Below are 18,250 nucleotides of genomic sequence, written 5' to 3'. Positions count from 1 at the left end.
CAAGCAGCCTTGAGCCAACAACACAACCCATCAGGATTGCTTACACATTAAGACATCACACTTCAAGCCATTTTCAGACCACTTGTCAAGAAAAGTATGAATTGCTAATGCTTACCACATCCAGCATCTGTTTGAAATGAAATCCATGGCCTTTTCCAGAAATCCATGATTTCTGATGGGCTTCTTCTTCCCAGCACAAACAAACTCCAACTCTCTCCTCACCCCGCTAACCCACTCTTTTGTAGCACTCATCTTCTTGCTGGACAGAGCTGTGGCCTATTGAGGGCAGGCCCGTTCCTAATCTTTGATGATGAGTACATCTGCAACTCCTCAGGTGTGAGATTACCTTCTGCACTATTTTCTTACATTCTATCCCTTCACAGCATTGGGCAAAAGAAGGAGATGGTGTCCCTCAGGTAACAAGTCAATCATAGATGTTTTTATTGTGCCATATAATCCAGTTAACAACTCTGAAAGATCCAAATGTGGATCTCTTTTATTCACCAAGTGTGGTGAATAAGTAAAATATCTAATTCAAGAATCAGCCACTTATTAAACTCAGTCTAAACATCCTTTCCCAGTGCATATAAGGCCATTACATAGACAGCCAACACAAAATAAGGTGACAAGGACTGCTCTAGCCACTTCCAGGAGCCTGCTAAGTCAGTGCTCACATGTAAACCAGAAGATGCCATGAATACTCAAGGAAATGTTTTTTGGTTCAAGAGCTCTCATTGTTACACTTTTCAGATGCACCAAATTTAATTTCTGCACCTGCAAAGAAAACAGCATCAAGAACCCAGATAAGAGTTTTTAGCTCATTGCCTTCACTAAAGGCACAAAAGTACAAACAAGGTGCTGTCACTGACTTTTTGTCAAAGTCCTCCAATTTCTGTGTCTCTATTGTGCTTTAATAGAGGTGCCATTTATGCCACTCTAAACTTAAATCCTGCGCTCACTAAATGCTGAGCACACTCCCAGCCTTCCCTCAGGTTTTGGCTTCCAGCCTGGATTAAGCCCAGCCCAGCAGAGCATGAGCTGGGTTTGTGCATCTCCAGCCTTGAATAACCTGGCAAAGAGTGTCCATCCTTCCTGTAGTGCAATACCATATAGGATTCTTCAGTATTTCATATTTTCTTTAATTTAAATGATGTAATCTATTTTAGAACACTTTTGTTGGTTTGACAAAATCACACATGATAGGCATGAATCTCCTTTTAATTTGGTTATTGCCACTTTTTGTGTCATGAAAAATTTACAATATAATAGACTGCTGATAAATATATATTTGATAATAAATTAATAAGGATCATATAAATATTTCTTTATTACTGCTTGCTCATTTTCTTTATTATTTTAATTAATTCTTTATTTATTATTCTTTATTAAGATATAAATTTCTTCCATTTCTGTCAGTTGGAGTTTTAATAGACATGAATAGATATTTAAAAGACATGAATAGACATTTTAATACTTTTCAATAGTATTCATGCAAATTATTATAATACTAGCAATTATTTTTTCTAATACTCTTGTATTCATGTCCTTCAAGTTTTGTGAACCACTGAACTGTCAGGAAAAAAAAAAAACCTAAATGATTTTTCCTTTAGCAGTATTATTTCAATTAGATTAATATTTCCCAAGTTTATAATTAATTTGACAGAAATATCATTATAGTAAAAAGTCAATACTCCTTCTGTTCCTTGCTGGCAAACTTTCCCTACAGTGTAGAATTTTATAACAGTGCCAAAAATCATCAATTTGCCTAAATATGGATATACACATGTCAAATATTTGTTTCTTTTTTACTTATTTCTTTAGCACCTATTACTACGCTAGATAGATGAATCTTCTAATATTTATTATTTGAAACACAATAAAACAATGAAAATAGATATTTTATATAAATGTCCAGTACCTCTGCAAATGTTGCCACGGTCCTTTGGGATCTAAATATTTCTTGTGCTAGAGCACCCTACCTTAGAGTAACAGGAAATACCATTTTATATATTGAAAATTAGAGGCCATATTATGGTGATTATTTTCAGCCCAGAGGTACTGAAAACATCTGACATTTATTGTATGAAGTGTTTACAAGTGCTGTGATGGCCAATAGCAAATTTCACACAAAGAATTGTATATTAATTCTTGCAGGTTTAAAGCTGTCTTCATCTCTCTAGACTGTGAATAAGAGAGAAATGTTGTAATTCTAATGCCTGAACTAATATATCTGTAAAACCCTCTTTAAATAAGGAGGGAATACTTTATGCTGGTAAGTTCTTAGCCGCTCCAGATAATTTTGATGATTTTTCATCACAATGAAATCACATTTCCTAAGACAGATGTTTTGAAATTGGAGAAGGAAAAAAACAGCGCATAATTAGTGCAGCATTGTTTTTACAATGGTATCTTCTACTAATGTTTGTTTCTGTTTTTTAGATGTTAATTAGTGTAGCTGCTATTTAGTCACACCTACTTTTATTTTGTAATTTAAGCATCTGCTGGTGCCCACAAGAGATTGTAATAGACATTTTTTCTGACCTCATACTGTGACCTTTATGTTTTTATGCACCTCTAGTCTTGGAAAACTATTGCAAAGTGTATTGATCTTATTATCAAATCTTCATCCTCAAGTGTATTTGGATATTTTAACTTCCTGAAATTGCACTATGGCAGTATTTTATTTCCCTCCATTAGTTTTTAATAGTTTCCCATACTGTCTCAAAATACTCTCCCTTACTTTTAAATATTTACAGGGCATCACCATGTACCTTTCCCAATCTTAGGTATTATTTAATCAATTCTTACCCAGAGGAGAATTTAACAAACAATTCACTGAATTTGATGTCAGCACACCTATTTATACCTTTCAGCAGGCATTTTCTCTTGCTGCACCACAGCCTTACATAATTATTTGCCATCTCTTTGTTACTTTTGCCGTTTTTCTCTTGACTTCAACAAACAAGGGCTTTTCTGAATTGAATGTCAACTACAAAAAAATTTGCACACACACTTTAAGCTGCTCCAACATGAAACACACACTTTATAACACTTTTACAAACTCTCAATGAAAACCTAATTTTCAGTACTGGAAAATTTCATATTTCATTTCAAGAATGGGTTTTGTCCCATATGAAACTTGCTTTTGCTGTTGTTGATCTACATTTTTACAGAAATTCAAAAATACTGAGGTAATTAGAGGAAGTCCACAAGACCAAACATCCAAGAACCGTAGGAAAGAAGAGCTGAAAGGAACCATGAGGGGTAATTGTAGGACCATAAGAGAAAATCATGATAAACACTGACAAAGACGAAAAATACTCAGATATTTACCATTCACACCCCTGTGATTTCATCTTGATCACACATCCCTTACTATGAGAATATTTTTATCTAAATCTCTAATGAAAAGGCTTCACAACCCAGACAGTCTGTTCCATTCACAAACTCTGTAGTTAGAAAAGCTCTTTACTATCTAATTTAAATCTTTTGCTGTGGGTAAAATTCTGTGACATGAAGATATGAAGAACCACTGTTAACTGTATCTTTAGGTTTCCCTCCTCCAAAATTTCACATTACCTGTATTTTTCTTGAAGTAAATCCTAAAGCAAGAGATGTTATCCATTTCAACACCACCAGCCTGAGAGAAATCGTAATAATTATCTCATGAGATAATTATTACATATCATAGAAAAACATGTCCTGTTTTGCCATTCAATTGCAATAATTCAAATTTAGTTTTTAATTCACTATTGCCCTCCTACTGTCAGATAGTGCAACTCCCTAATCAGTGACTTTATATTTTGTACTCAAGGTTTATTTTTCCTTCCTAAAAATAACACTTTGGTCTCCTCGTTACTGGATCATTCCTGCAGGTCTGTCAAGATCACTCAGAATACTTAGACCTTCTTTGAATGGGTTTGCAGACCCTCCCAATTTAACTGATTACAAAATATTAACTGAATACAATCTCATGAAAACCCAAGCAAGGAAATCACTAAATATTTCACTTGGATTTTCACTTCTTTTGTTTTTTAATTCTTTTTTTTTCTTTTTTTGAACCTTTAATAAGGCGACCTTTTGGACTGTAGCAGTAAAAAATTAGACTTAAATTTGTTATGAAAGAAATTTATGGGTGTGTTTATGGCCTGCAAAAATACTGTTTGCACAAACGCTTATGCAAATAAATTTTAACGAAGAATAATCCAGCTGGAGACATTCCACTGTTACCAGTATTCAGATTCCAGTCAGAGAATGGACAGCACAAATCCTTTGTCTGGGCCCTTCCAAGGTCCCTTCATCTTCCCACTCTCCAAGGACGAACCTTGAGCTGCCAGCTCAGAGGTTTTTTTCAGCACATCCTTGACAACACAGAGATGGCTCCAGTGGGTTAATTGGAAACTGCCCCAGAGGCAGCCGAGTTGCTGGCAGCACAGCACTAGAAGTCACATATTTCTGAGCTACAATGTGCTAGTTTTTTATTAATTATTACAAGTATTAAATAATAGTACCATTAAAGCATGGTAACAACTTCATTTCTTCCATAAAAATTACAGAGAGTGACCCTTGGCACAAAGAAGTTGCTTAATAAATCAGTTATACATTAACTGTGAAGAAAATTTATTTATTGGAACCTGCATTTTTTTAAGATTAAAAACACAGATAAAAGATTCTGATATATATCTTTACAATAAAAAAAAACGGAGGCTATTCTCTCAAAGATGCAATGACAGTAGAAGGGCATCTTGCTGAAGTAAACTAATATATGAAGCAGTTAAACTATGACAAAAAGGTGAAATATTATTAAATATAATTCATTTATTCACTTATGAATACTGTATGTGCATCTACAAAGGTATGCTTCTTAATGTAATTTAATGGCTTTGAATGTAATTTTCACACTATTTACAGATCTGACCCTTCTCTGCAACATCAGTTTCTCAATAATCAGCAGTTTTATGTTTGCTAACTCCCAATAATATCTGTAAAATAAAGGACATCACAGAGTGATCTTTTCATCTTTTAACTTCAGTCTAACCTGTGCCTTGTTCTGCATAGTGCCATCATCAGAACCATCTTAGCTAAGCATTCTAAACCGAGGAAGTCTCAGTTATCTCTCTTTCCTTCTATAAATATTGTCAACCTAGCAACAATGTGATTAACTATGATTGTTACTAATAAAAGTAGTAGGTAGTTCCCTGCATATTTCCATTTTAGTTTCTAGACAGAAGAAAAGCCTTGTTAATATTGGCAGAGAATGGATTTTCTTCCTACTATGAAGTATTATAGCACTGAATAAAGTCTTTCTGATCAAACCATACCATAATAGCTTTTGTCTTGTGTCACTATATGTTAGCCAGCATCAGAAGAGAAAATAAGCAGAGGCTTGCTATTGTGCCTCTATTTTAAAAGGGCCTTCCATCTGGTAGGAAGCAGAAGCCATCAGCACTGTAATTAAAATGCAATTACTGTCCCCTGCCGCAATCCCAGGACGACCATTCCATCTGTGTGATATACAGTGGAAAAACCACAATTTTTTGCACTTTTCTAGCCCCATTAAGTTTATTCTCTTTCTATTAATTAATCTAACAGCACTAAGGGATCGTTCCTGTTTTGCAAGCCATTGTGTCACAAACCGCGCGCTCACAAAGACTGAAACCACATGAATTTTTAAAACTCTCCGCTATCGCTGTGACATAAAACCTTAATTACTTCTGACTAAATCTGTAATTAAAATATATCACCGCAGCAGATTTACCTGGGTGTGGGTGTTGGAGTGCATGCTTCTGTGACTGTCACAAATGAATCACTCGGAGACGGTGTTATAAAAAGGGGGATTAGCATGTATGACAGAAAGGATGGGGAAAAGGGACTTGAAAATGAAAAAACTGGCAGTAGTCTAGGAAAAAGTTGTACCCTGGTAAAATAAGAAAGTAATTCTGTTATTTGGTTGATTTTTTTTAAATAAAAATACTCATACTGTGCACGGAGACATAGCAAATGCTCCAACATAAATTTTATTCCTCTGTGGTCCTACATTTTAAAGTGCTACCTTGACCTTACGACAATAAAATGACAATAAGTATAATCTCTGATACTGCAAAACAAAAATCCCATAATATTTTTCATAGCAATCCATCTTGTATTCATGAAGGTAATCTCATAATCTACCCTTCCTTTCATTCACAACTGTGCAGTCCAAGGCCTTCCATCTGCAAAGCTAGAAAATCTTAAAATCTTTGTGAGAAGTACAAGCATTGAGCATATCAAGTAAAACTATTAGCTAAATATTAAGGTGAAATCTTAGCCTTGTCATAGCTTGTTGGAGTTTTGCCTTTGACTTCAGTGAAGTCAAAGAGTATTTGTCTTTTCTTTTAAAGCATGTTGCTAGGGGAAAACAAAGAAACAAGGCTCTCTGCAAATGCCCAGCTGCAAGAAGTGAGCAGACTAGCAGTGAACCTCAGCACGAGAATCCTAGCTGTAAAATGTCATGTGAAAATTAGATTAAAAGGCCTGGCAAATAATAAACTCCCTAATTCCTTTTTTTTTTTTTGAGCATCTTGGAATCCATTACAGTTCAGCATGTGCATAAGTGTTTTTTACAAACTCAGCATTTGGGCTCAATATGTCTCCAACAGAAGAGAATTTTGGCATTTCGTAGTTTTAATAAAGGGGAAGGACAGAAGTATTCATAAAATGTTTAGGACAGCTTCCTGCAGCTCATAGGTCATTAAATGTGCCACTCACCCTCTTATTTAGTGATATGACATGGTTTTAGCCAGGGCACAGAGTCCCTTTTCAAAGGTACCACAGGACATGGAGCCTCAATTTCAGAGTTTACTCCAGCAGACAATGATTCTGATCAGTAAGAATCTGCACCTCACTCCAACTTGTTTTATCTAGTTTAAGATTCCAGCATTATTTCCTACCAAGGTTCTTTGCATGAATAAAAAAAGCTTTTTAATACCCCATATTTTCTTCCTGTGAATTTACTTGCACACTGTAATCATGTTACCTATCAATCTTCTTTTGATAAGATAAACAGATTGAGCTATTTAAATCTCCCACTATAAAGCATTTTCTCCAGCTCTTAAAATGTGTCTTCTTCCTGTACCTCCTGCAATTTTAAAAATGTGGAGAACAGCATGTAAAACACACTCTATCCTCAAGGTAAGGCAAAAATGACAACATTTGCTGCTTTATGTGGTTACTAAAATAACCTGGACTAGGAACTGGTCTTCAACAAGGAGAAAATCATCTCCCATGAGTGGCTCCAGCCAGACCCTGTGGAGAGTGGCTTCCCACAAACACTGTGGAGACCTTTAGCTTGCATGCAGTAGGTTACCAATGATACCCTAATTGGCAATATCTTGTTTACTGCAAGGGAAGTCTCACAGGACAGGCGGCTACAGAGAACCTACAAGAATTCAGTGGGTTCACAAGTTACTGTCTCACTGGAACCAGATGGTTTGGCTATAGCTTGTCTCTGTGTAGGAAAGCAGTTCTCACACACTTCTTATAAATGTTGTCATTCAAACTGGTATTTTTTAAATCCACAAGAGTGATGATTTGGTATTGCTTAAAAAAAAAAAAAGTGATATCACACGTTGCCCAGCCTCAAATGCTGAGTATTCCATAAATGAAGGTATATTATTCTTATTAAGAAAACACAGAAATATTAACTACATGTGATTGAATGAATAAAGCTTTATATTAAACATTGATCATGCATGAGGTATATTGGCACTTAGATACATAAAAATGAGTTAAATTTACATTAAAACCTATAACATTTTATAGCAATCTCTCAAATATAATTGCTCATAATTTAAGAAAAGATAAAGAGATTAGATATGTTGGCTTTTGGGCTACAATACAGTTTTATTATAAAGCTTAATAAAATAATTGTTATTTTAAATTTTTCTAAACTTGCCTTTGAAAAAGGCATGAATATCCAAGTGGGATTTTTCGTTCTGCTCCAGTGCTGCTCTTCTCATTACCTAGATCACTTCCTGTCCATGGCAAGCACAGTACACACACAGTAAACATCCAGTTCTAGGGCATATGATGACAGCACTTAGTGGCCTACTTTGAGGTCCTTCTCACCTTCAGACCCTAGTGATACAATATATTTAGAAATCAACTGCACACAAAAATGCCCAGCCTAAGAAAATATAAACATGACACTGGGGGCCTACATAATTCATCTGATGGGGGCGAGAGTTGAATAAGACCAGATACACTCGGCCAATTATTCTGTCAATACATTTATAAGTGTTTGGAACATAATAATTGCATATCCCCAAATGCTGTCCAGTGCTATCAGTTTCACCTCCTAAGGACACCCTATAGAACACCAGCTATTGCTGTGCCACAGGAAAAAAGTCTGCAGCAAGTAGGAAGACCTAGATGGAATTAAATTAACTAACAAGAATCTGGAGGATAACCAGGGACCTGTCTCTGCATGCCCTCTCCAAAGCACCTCCCAAATAAACACATTCTAAATTGGAATGGCAACCCATACCGACAACAAACGTTAAGAATTTTAAAGAAGGACAGAAGAAAATTGGAGGGTTTTTTTACAGAAAACACACAAGAATATATGTTTAAAACATGGTATCTGCTTCAAGCCCTTCCCAGTGCACAGAAGCTGCAAAGGTAACAAAGACCTCCTGACTGCCATCGTGAGCAGCAGCCGCACACTGGGATCTGTTTTGCTAACACAGTGCATAAAGCAATACAAAATTAGCTTTCATATCATACAGTCTATCACTGTTTGACCCTCTGGGCTCTTTTTATTTATAGCATGTAGTTTCTTGTTTACTTTAGTGTTTTCGTATTGAATAAATATTCATGAAAGTGCACTCTTCCTGAAATTGGGTCATTTAGGGACTATCCCATTAAAAATAGATTTACTTTTTTTACAGGTGTCATCCATTAAGGTAGGGAATAGACAAACTCAGCCAATTGTATCTGTCAAGAAGATGCTAGTCCTTCAAGAAAGTCAGTCTTCTGTCCTTTACATATATAGCACTTAATAGCAAAATGACTAACTTCGTACTTTGGGGAATTTTTTATTGTTGCACGATTTGTATCTGAGGGTTTGAGGAGATATTTTAATCCTTCCAAGTTGTTCAGATGCTGGCACCAGGCTTATAAAGAAAAGCTTTCTCTTATTGGCTAAGATGTGGGCAGCCTATTGCAGAAGTGGCTCAGGGAAGAGGAGTTTTAACTCCTCACTGGGATTAAAGACAAACCAGTGGCAGAAGGAAAAGCAGAACACTGGCATGGTCTGTCCTAGGGCAGAGGAAATGGGAATCTCCATGGAGCAGTGCATCCACTAGGGATTGGTTAATGAGGCTCTTGGTCAAATGAACTCGTGTAGGGCTTGTGCAGAGAACAGTGTGGGTTCCTAAATTCAGCCTTCATCTCCCATATACCCAAATGTTGGAATGAGTGTGGAATGAGAATTCTTGGAGCATGTCTAGAGAGGAGGTAACGTCTGTGACAGATGCATGGGAAGAACTGGCAAGGCTTGGACATGAGCTGAACAAAAGCCCAGGACTGGAGGAATGGAAAGAGGCAAGCACTTCTACAGAGCCATCCATCACCCCACTCCCTCTCACAAACTGTTTTAAAATGGGATGAAAAGCCTTTCAGAGTGACTTGAGTGGGTGAGAAGCACTCAGGGATTTTAGAGACCTAATCTAGACTGGAGATCTAAACTTTGGACTGTGACATTTAAGTGAAATGAATTTTAGGATTAACAAGGACACTTCATCAAAAGATCCAAGCAAATTTGTCTGGTGCATTTCCCCAGTCAGAACTGGTATTTTTAGTCCAGACACCACCAACCACTACTATGGATATTTCACACTAGTTATGAAATAAAACTGTTTGAAAATTAAATCTTTGCAGAAAGAAGGCATGAAAACATTTTGATCATTTTCATGCCAGTGAGCCTGTGATGAATCACAATTTCATCACATGGCAATAAACTCAGATCCAAATTTTCAGAATGTAACTTTCTGCTAATACACTAGTAATACTTTGATATTGCAGCCATTACCGAGAGATGGGCTATATCAGCCAACAAGTTTTCTCTTCACCAGACCCTGTTGTATCAAATTACTAACAAAATAAAAATAGAGGCTTTAAAAAATTTTATGTTCAGGGAGTGTTAAAAAGAAATTATCCATTTTCCATGGATATTTTCCTAGCAACTTGAATAGTCTTGAAAAATATTCTTAACGTGTTCAATAGGACATTAATACAGAAGTCAATAGCTTCCATTCAAAACATAAAAACAACTACAGAGAAAAGCAATTTTCAAATGCAGCAAATGTTGCAAACATTGGTTGTTTAATAATAAGACAAAGATTATAACAGAACATTAAGAAGTGAAAGAATTCACAATAACTAACCTTAAATCAGCCTTGCAAAGTCTTAATTGCCCACTGTCTGGAGTGAGAAATTCTTTTGACGGGCAAGTAAATTATCATTAGTTTTGTCTATTATCGTCAATCATTATGGTCAAAGTCTGATGAGTGAATTTATGTCTGGGCTGGTGCATTCTCACATCAACTTTCCCACACAGGTTCAAATTAAGTCACAAGTCAGGGCACAAAAGAATCTAAAATCAGCTGTTTAAATTTCTTCATCTGCATAGCGATATGCATAACCTCTAACCTTTATTGTAATAGGAATTCCTCTAAGTGGTTTTAAATACCATAAAAGTGCTTGTGTGTAAGGTATATAAGTGAACATCTAACTAAAAGATCCATGTAAGATCTTTTGTTTCCTTTCATGGAAAACTACTCTCCAACACTTCAGTCTCTGCTGAATGAAACTGCAAAGCATAACTCAGGTGGAAGAGCTGAACAGACTCCAGAAAGGAGAGTTCCAGTTCTGGGCAAATGAGACTGATTTATTCCCTGGCTGTCTGGCAACCAATAAAGACTGAGGAATCTCCTACAGCAACAGTGCTCTTGAAAGAACTGCAAATCTAAGAGAGCATAATATGGCATTGCTGAATGCAAGTGGCAGCAACAACAAACCACCATCATCAGATACCCAGCACCACACTGGAGCAGCCCTTAGCTAAAGTTATTAGTATTAATAGTAATGAACTAATAACAGTAATGAATTCAAAGCAAACTTTTTTTTTCTGAATAATTTCAGCATTTTGTCAAGAATGAGAATGAAGTTTTTCTAATACATTGATACATGGGTGATACATCACTGAGTTCTAATGATCTTCCTTCAACCAGCTTTTGAGTTGTCTATAACTCCAGCAAAATTACCATGTCTGGAAAATTTTAGGCAAAATACATTAAACATTCCTGTGGAAGTAACTAGAGAGGAATACTGAAGACAAGGAACCTAATAGCCTTCTTACATCTAATCAAATATTACTAAATTCTCAAGTTTGAGAGCTTATAGTCATGAAAGCTTCACTTCCATTCTATTCATACAACAGCACGTTTTTATTTTTGGCATTTTCTAGGATAGACTTTCTATTCACACAGGTACTTCATCTCAGGCAGGCACACAGGCTGGGTTGGGTGAATGACTTCTCAGAATGCCCAGGATGATCACTTCATCTTCAGTGTGTGAGAGTATTTGTATCTGGGGCGGGGGGAGGGGGGGAGGCGTGACCTTGAAATAAGCATTTTTGTGTATTTGCTGGAAGAAAAACAATGAAACCCAGAGTTTATAATAGAGATAAGCTCTAGATATATGTTTCAATAGACTCATACTGAAATATATTTAGATGCAGTGGCCATCAACAGGGTCTCAGTGCAACAGAGCAACCAAAGCAGCTTGAGAACTTCACAAATTTACAGATGAAAGGCCTGAGGGGATCACGGTGATGACCTAATCTAACCTTTTTGTAATAAAGGCATGTACTAATTCTCTTTTGAATTAAAGTATATATTTTAGGGTGAAAACATCCATCAGTTGCCATTGATGGAGAATGAACCAGCCTATGGTAAATCATTCCAACATTAATTAACCTAACAGTTATAAATAATCTCAGCTTCAATTTCCAGACATTCTTTTTATAAGTTTATTTACTGAACTGAAAATCCCATTATCAAAGTTTTGTTTCCTAATATTTTACTCATTCTTGTGGCTCTTCTCTAGCGCATTTCTAATTTAGCCAGACCTTATATTTTCTTTACCTTATACAGTCAATAAAGCAACTTGAGTCAATCTCTGGTTTTTTCAAGGTCCTTTTTCCTACGCCAAAGTTCTTTCAGCTAGATGGACATGAACACCTATCCCTTCCATTATTTATTACTTGCTCAGCTCTTCATCACTGATCTTCCTGTGTTTTATGTTTTCATTCAAACCATGGTAATGATGTCAAGAACTGTAGATCTAAATGCTCAAAAACTACCTGCCACTGAAGAAAGCTGTTCTTTGCTGAATTCATGCAAACATACAGAAATAAAGAAAAAAGTTATCTAAGTCCTGTATTCAAAGATTTGAGTACTACTTCCAATGAGTCACTCATATCTCAATTAAAAATTCCTTGGCAAAAAAATATTCAGATTCAGACACCAATTTCAAAGATAAGGGTAATTTCTTCTTACCTTAAAAAAATTTTTAAAAGGAGGAAAATGCACAGGAGAAGTAACACCTGATTTCAAATTTCAACCTACCAAGCTTTATCATCACTTGATATGACTATTGTGGTACAATAAGTAATAATAACTGCTTTTTTACAAAAATTATATTGTCTTACAAAGATGCCAAAGGATTTACTAGTCTGACATAATGTCCAAAACCACTTTCTATTAATTTCATTGGTTTATTCTCTTTTATAGTGAAATTTGGTGGGTCTAAGAACTAATTCTGACCCTGGACTCTCCAGTCAGATTTTGATAAACACATATTGGCCATTGATGATTATATCTTATTCCCTGCCAATTGGATGATTCAGACACCTTTTTTCACAGTTTCCACAATTCTCTAGATTTAAATAAATCAAAATCTGAAATTGTTCCATAGGAATTGTGGCATTTTCCTTCCTTTGTATCAAATCTAGTTATTTTGACTGACACAACAGAGAGTTTTCATATCTTTGCCCCTTATTTTCTCCTGTCTGCATAAAAGCAGATACTATTAATTAAGACAAGAAGGAGAGAGAAAATGTGATTTACATGGACCAAAGGAAATGGGAATACTCATCTGGACAAGACACAGTCTGTCCTGTTTTCCAAGTGCATGAGGCACAGCTGAAGTAAGTGCAGATGCTTTTGGGAATGTCCTTGTCTGTCAAGGATTAGACTGGGACTAAGGTTTCATTTACATTAACAACAAAAGAATTGTTTAAATTAATTGCATAGAGTTAGGAATGGTAGCAGTTACATCCTATAGCAAAATATGCTGAAACAATCTACATTATCATATCAAGGCCCAAGGCTTCAAATCAGAAGATTAATTGCAAATGGCTATGCCTAGAACAAATGTAAAATAATTCTGAACTAAACCCAAGTTTCCTATGGTACTTAAGCACCTACATAATAATTAAAGTTTAGCCTTAAGTGTAGGACTCCTTTGAAAACCATGAAAATAAACTGGTAGCATCTAGTAATTTCATTTTGAATGCTTTAGTGATTTATTTAGAGAAAATAACACTGAAAAGCTTTGAAAAAGTAGATAGTTGGCATTATGACCATGTGTCATTCTATGCTAAAAAATACTCTAAGAAATTAAGCCTGCTGTTGCCTATAGTAAACAGCCATTTATCACTTTGAAGAATATATGATCTAATCTTTTCAGAAAAATGGGCAGATCTTTAACTTGAGTACAGGGTAGACTTACACTCAGACAAAAAACACTTGGATAGGTCACTTCCTGATCAGATTTCTAATGTTTATTCAGTTCTAATGTGACTAACCCATAATCACTGGTAAGGAGCTGATAGTTATTTTTTTCTATAAAGGCACAGAGCACTCAATCTTGAGTACTTTTAAAACCTACAGACAAAAACTACAATAACTACAAGCACTCTAGAAAAATATTATTGCTGATAGGTGTTAATTTTGAAAAGAACATTCTTTGCAAAAACCTGGCCATTATTTGATGCCTTTTGTAGGTATTGAAAGTAACTAGGTCATTTCCTTGCATTCCCCATAGATCCTTTCTGTCCTTAAAAGTCTTCATAAACACAAGCTATCATTTTTCCTGTGCTTACTGAGAAATGTGCTTGTTACAGGAGTTATATTTTGATCAGGCAGAAGGGAATGAAGCTCAGTTGTGATTCACCATCTACAGAAATCTTCTCCCGAGTGCAAACTAATCTAAATGCTACATACATCTTTCTTAACTATATATATCAGCAATTAGCATGTATATGGGCATATACACTATATATCAGTGTGTGTATATTAGCGCACACACAGTAATTCAGTGTTGAAAGAATCTTTCTAATGTATAAATGTAACAGCATTATTGAAACATTTCTTAGACTCTATCACACTAGATACTGTGCTTATACCATGCCTATCTACTGTCTAATTAACTCTCTTGGGATTTCTTCTTTTGTACACAATCCAACCACACAAACCCCACTAATAACAAGAGTACATCTTCTTCAAAATAACCTTACCTTGAACTTAGGGTTTAACCTTAAAATTTCTTTTCTTATCAAATTACCTTTAAAAAAAATTTTTGTTTTGCATACCATTAGAACTTGAAAAAAAAATAGTCTAGGGAAAAAAATCACAAAATTAAAAACTTAGATAATTCCACAAAAATTAACAGAATATGATACAAGATATAAATATATTAATATTTGCTGTTCCCCTTGCTCTGAGATATTCTTATTGATGGAAAACATTATGTAATTACATTTAAGAGCAATTGCAAGCTGCTATGAAATTTTACAGACAGCTCAGTAAAAACATACCAAATAGGACATTACACAGGTAACCAAAGAGTAAATATACCTCAACTTTCACACTATTCAAAAATAGACTGCCAAAGGCTGCAGGGGGAAAAGGCATGTCAATTAGTTTGTTCCATCTACACTCAGTTGCACTGATCTCAAACACCTGGGATCACAAAAATGACACATCTAACACTTTCAGATCCCAAAGAAGAAATTGGTGCATGAGTTAAGAACAAGTTGTTCTGCTGGATTAATATGAAATTATGTAGCTGGTCTAAAACACTAGAAATTTTAGACTTTGCTACCTTTATTGCTTTAGGCAGTCTATCAATAGTATTGAGGTAATCTTGTGGGTGCTCCTTGTCCTGGGTATATGACTGAAAAGAATTTGGGTCTAAATAAATAGACCTAAGCTTCAAAAATAAACTAGATACATGGTGTTATTTTGAAACGTTTTTGACCTTTTGTGGAATCACCAACACACTTCCATAAAAACAGCTGCTTATTTATGCTTGTTTATAAGAAAAATGGTTCTTCATCCTACTGTTCTTATTTTTCTAGGACTAATGTTTGAGAATTATTAATTGTCAAGTTTTTATATTACATGCCCGTACTGTATCACAAGGATCACATTATATTATATTTTCTGAAGTTCTCAGGGACTGGGAGCAAAGGAAGCCAAATAGTTTTCATTGACTTCTCATAGGGATTTGTGGATTTTGTTTGGTTGGTTGGTTTGGGTTTATATATCATCCTTACAAGAAGTGAACAACACCCCAAGTCTCAGAAGCTCTGGGTACTATTCTCACACATAACTCAGTGCTCTATAAACATATTTGGAGTTAATATGACCATAGTTCTTCTACTAACCGAGCTAATTAAGTTAGAGTTAGATCACTGGCTTATGCAGACAAACCTCAGAAGGCAAAAGGTGTGCAGAGTGGAATAATTAAGTGATTAGCTTGCAACCGAGTATATTTTTCTTTTAAGCTAAAGTGATTTTTTTTTAATTTTTTTTCCTGCTTCCTCTTCTATGGCAAGCATCTCAATAGCAAAATAGATTTTCTAAAATTATTTTTATTAATAATTTAGAGCAAGACTTCTTTTGGAGTGATACAGTCAGATTCAGGCACTAATGTATTGGGTGAAATTGTTATCCCTGGCTATATTTTGATAAATAAAGGGTTTTCGTTTTTAAGATTCTAGATCAAACTGTTCTACTTGAAATCATAAATAGAGCAGGCCTAGTAATTAAATTTTACAGTGACATGAAATGAAAAACTCAACAATAACTAATTGTGCTAATATTTAAATACGCATTAGCTTTCAATCATTAATTAAGCTTGTTTTGTATCAGTTTTGCAATTAACAGAACTTCAGTTTGTTTTCACTTTCAACAAGTAACAGTTAAAATAAATTGTTAGAATTTAAAAATCAAATTCTATCATTCTCCTAATGAATCACACCTCATGTTTAGCACTCTTTATTCCAGAACTAATTATGTGGTGCACACAAGCATTCCTAAGATAAATGTTTATTACGGAAATGATAACATGACTGCAACATAATGGCAATATCATGATGCAATTATAATGAATCACTATAATCCGTGGAGTGTTTTGAGATACTCAGATATGCAGTACACTTCAGATACACCATGTTATGTTGTCTCATTTACCCAGGCAGAGCAGAAATCTACGTTCTTCTTCATTATTTTGCCACTGTTGCATACTGCTGGTATTATCCTCATGTTTGGGAGTTTCAGGCCTTGTCGAGTTTCCAGTTTGGTTTATTTTATCTGGATTGTGCCCAAAATCAGAGGGAAGAAATGGTGTTGGTTGAAGGAGTTTTAAACATTAAGATCAAGGCAGGCACGTGGGACAGCACAAGGAAACAATAAAAGTGTTGGTCAGCCCCAGGCACTGTGGCCACGCACAGAAGTCTGGTCACATTGCCTCATCATCTGTGCCAAGGGGGAAAAACCAGTTGTACAAGAGAGGAAAAGAGAATAATGGGTTATTTTCATAACTGTAACCACAAAGCAACAAACTAAATAATGACCACAATTCACACCCCTTCATGTGCTGCAGTGTGAAGTTTGAGGCAGTTGTCGGTGGAATCAAAACTTTTCTTTCTTTTTAAACATATTTGCTATGTGTGAACCTCTGAGATTTTCTAATAGAATTTAGGTGTTCCCTGGAAGAATCTTCCTTTCTTTTTTTTTTTTTTTGCTCTTTTCTGGAGTTTTCCTTATTTCAAAACAGATGTCTTCCCAACTATAAACATGATTTTCCCCTTTGCATTTAAGTCAGTGCTATATCTTTCCCATTCGTGTCTCTAGATATAATTAATACCGAATTTACTATTTCTTTTTTGGCATTTACAAATGAAATGTAATTATAATAAGCCATTTGTGACTTTACCTGCAGGCTTTTGGTATTTAAATTGTCCCTTTGCTCTCTTCTGTGGCACTTTTTCATTCCACCCTTTACATCTGGAAACCCTTCCTTGGCTACATTCTCTTTTCTCACTAATTGGGTACTTTCCAGAGATTGAAAAAAAAGCTTAAAATATATTCCCAAAATATCTCTCCAAAGCTAAATAAAGATCAAAAACTTAACTAAAGTGTGGTTTAAAAAAAAACACTCAGATTTTTCTGCATTTTACTACCATCCAAAATTGGATACCTTTAATTTAAATTCTGTAAGGAATTTAAATTCTGTAAGGAACCTTCCTCTCCATGTTATCTGCAAAGCGCTGAGCACACCTGTGGTGTTAAATGAAAAGTTATAATAGATACATGGGTGAATAGCATTAAATGGCAGTGGGCACAAAGATATTCACTGGATCACCTGTTTTGACCAGCCTGATTAATGTGGTAATTGTGCATGCATTATTTAGTGCACAGACTTTCCTCAGTGACAAAAGCCACATTGTGAGTGGCCTCCAGCCCCGTCCTGGCAATTTCACTCACACGCAACAACTTGCAGTGTTAAAATCTGTGTCCCACATTAAAAAGAGAAAATAAACCATGCCATGTTGTGGCAAGTGACAAAGGAATTATTAAGCAAAAAGACAGAAAATAATTGCACTAATTTTTAATTCTATCTTCTATCATTTTTGAAGGGACCCAAATTTAGTATCCTCGCTTTCCAAAACCTTCGGCCTCCTAACCAGCCTAATTGGTCTCTGTTCATTTCTTACTCAGATCATTTATAAGCTGCCTCCATGGTCCCTGCTGCCTTTTCAAAGCAGCATATGGTCCTTCCATTCATGATAGTCACAATTTCTATTAGTGAGTAAAGGAGAAAAAAAATGTTAATGTCATAATTAGACTGCAGCAGAAAA

General features: G+C 35.4%; 1 protein-coding gene across 1 annotated transcript in view; it reads right to left on the bottom strand.

Moving 5' to 3' along the window:
- The window catches only part of LOC115906105 (BEN domain-containing protein 5), a 560,702-nt gene that overhangs the window by 462,148 nt on the left and 80,304 nt on the right, over window positions 1-18,250 (bottom strand). The gene's annotated exons all lie outside the window — the stretch shown is intronic.

This window comes from Camarhynchus parvulus, chromosome 8 (genome assembly GCF_901933205.1).
Source record: "Camarhynchus parvulus chromosome 8, STF_HiC, whole genome shotgun sequence".
Taxonomy (NCBI): Eukaryota; Metazoa; Chordata; class Aves; order Passeriformes; family Thraupidae; genus Camarhynchus; species Camarhynchus parvulus.
This window is presented reverse-complemented; position numbering and strand designations above follow the sequence as displayed.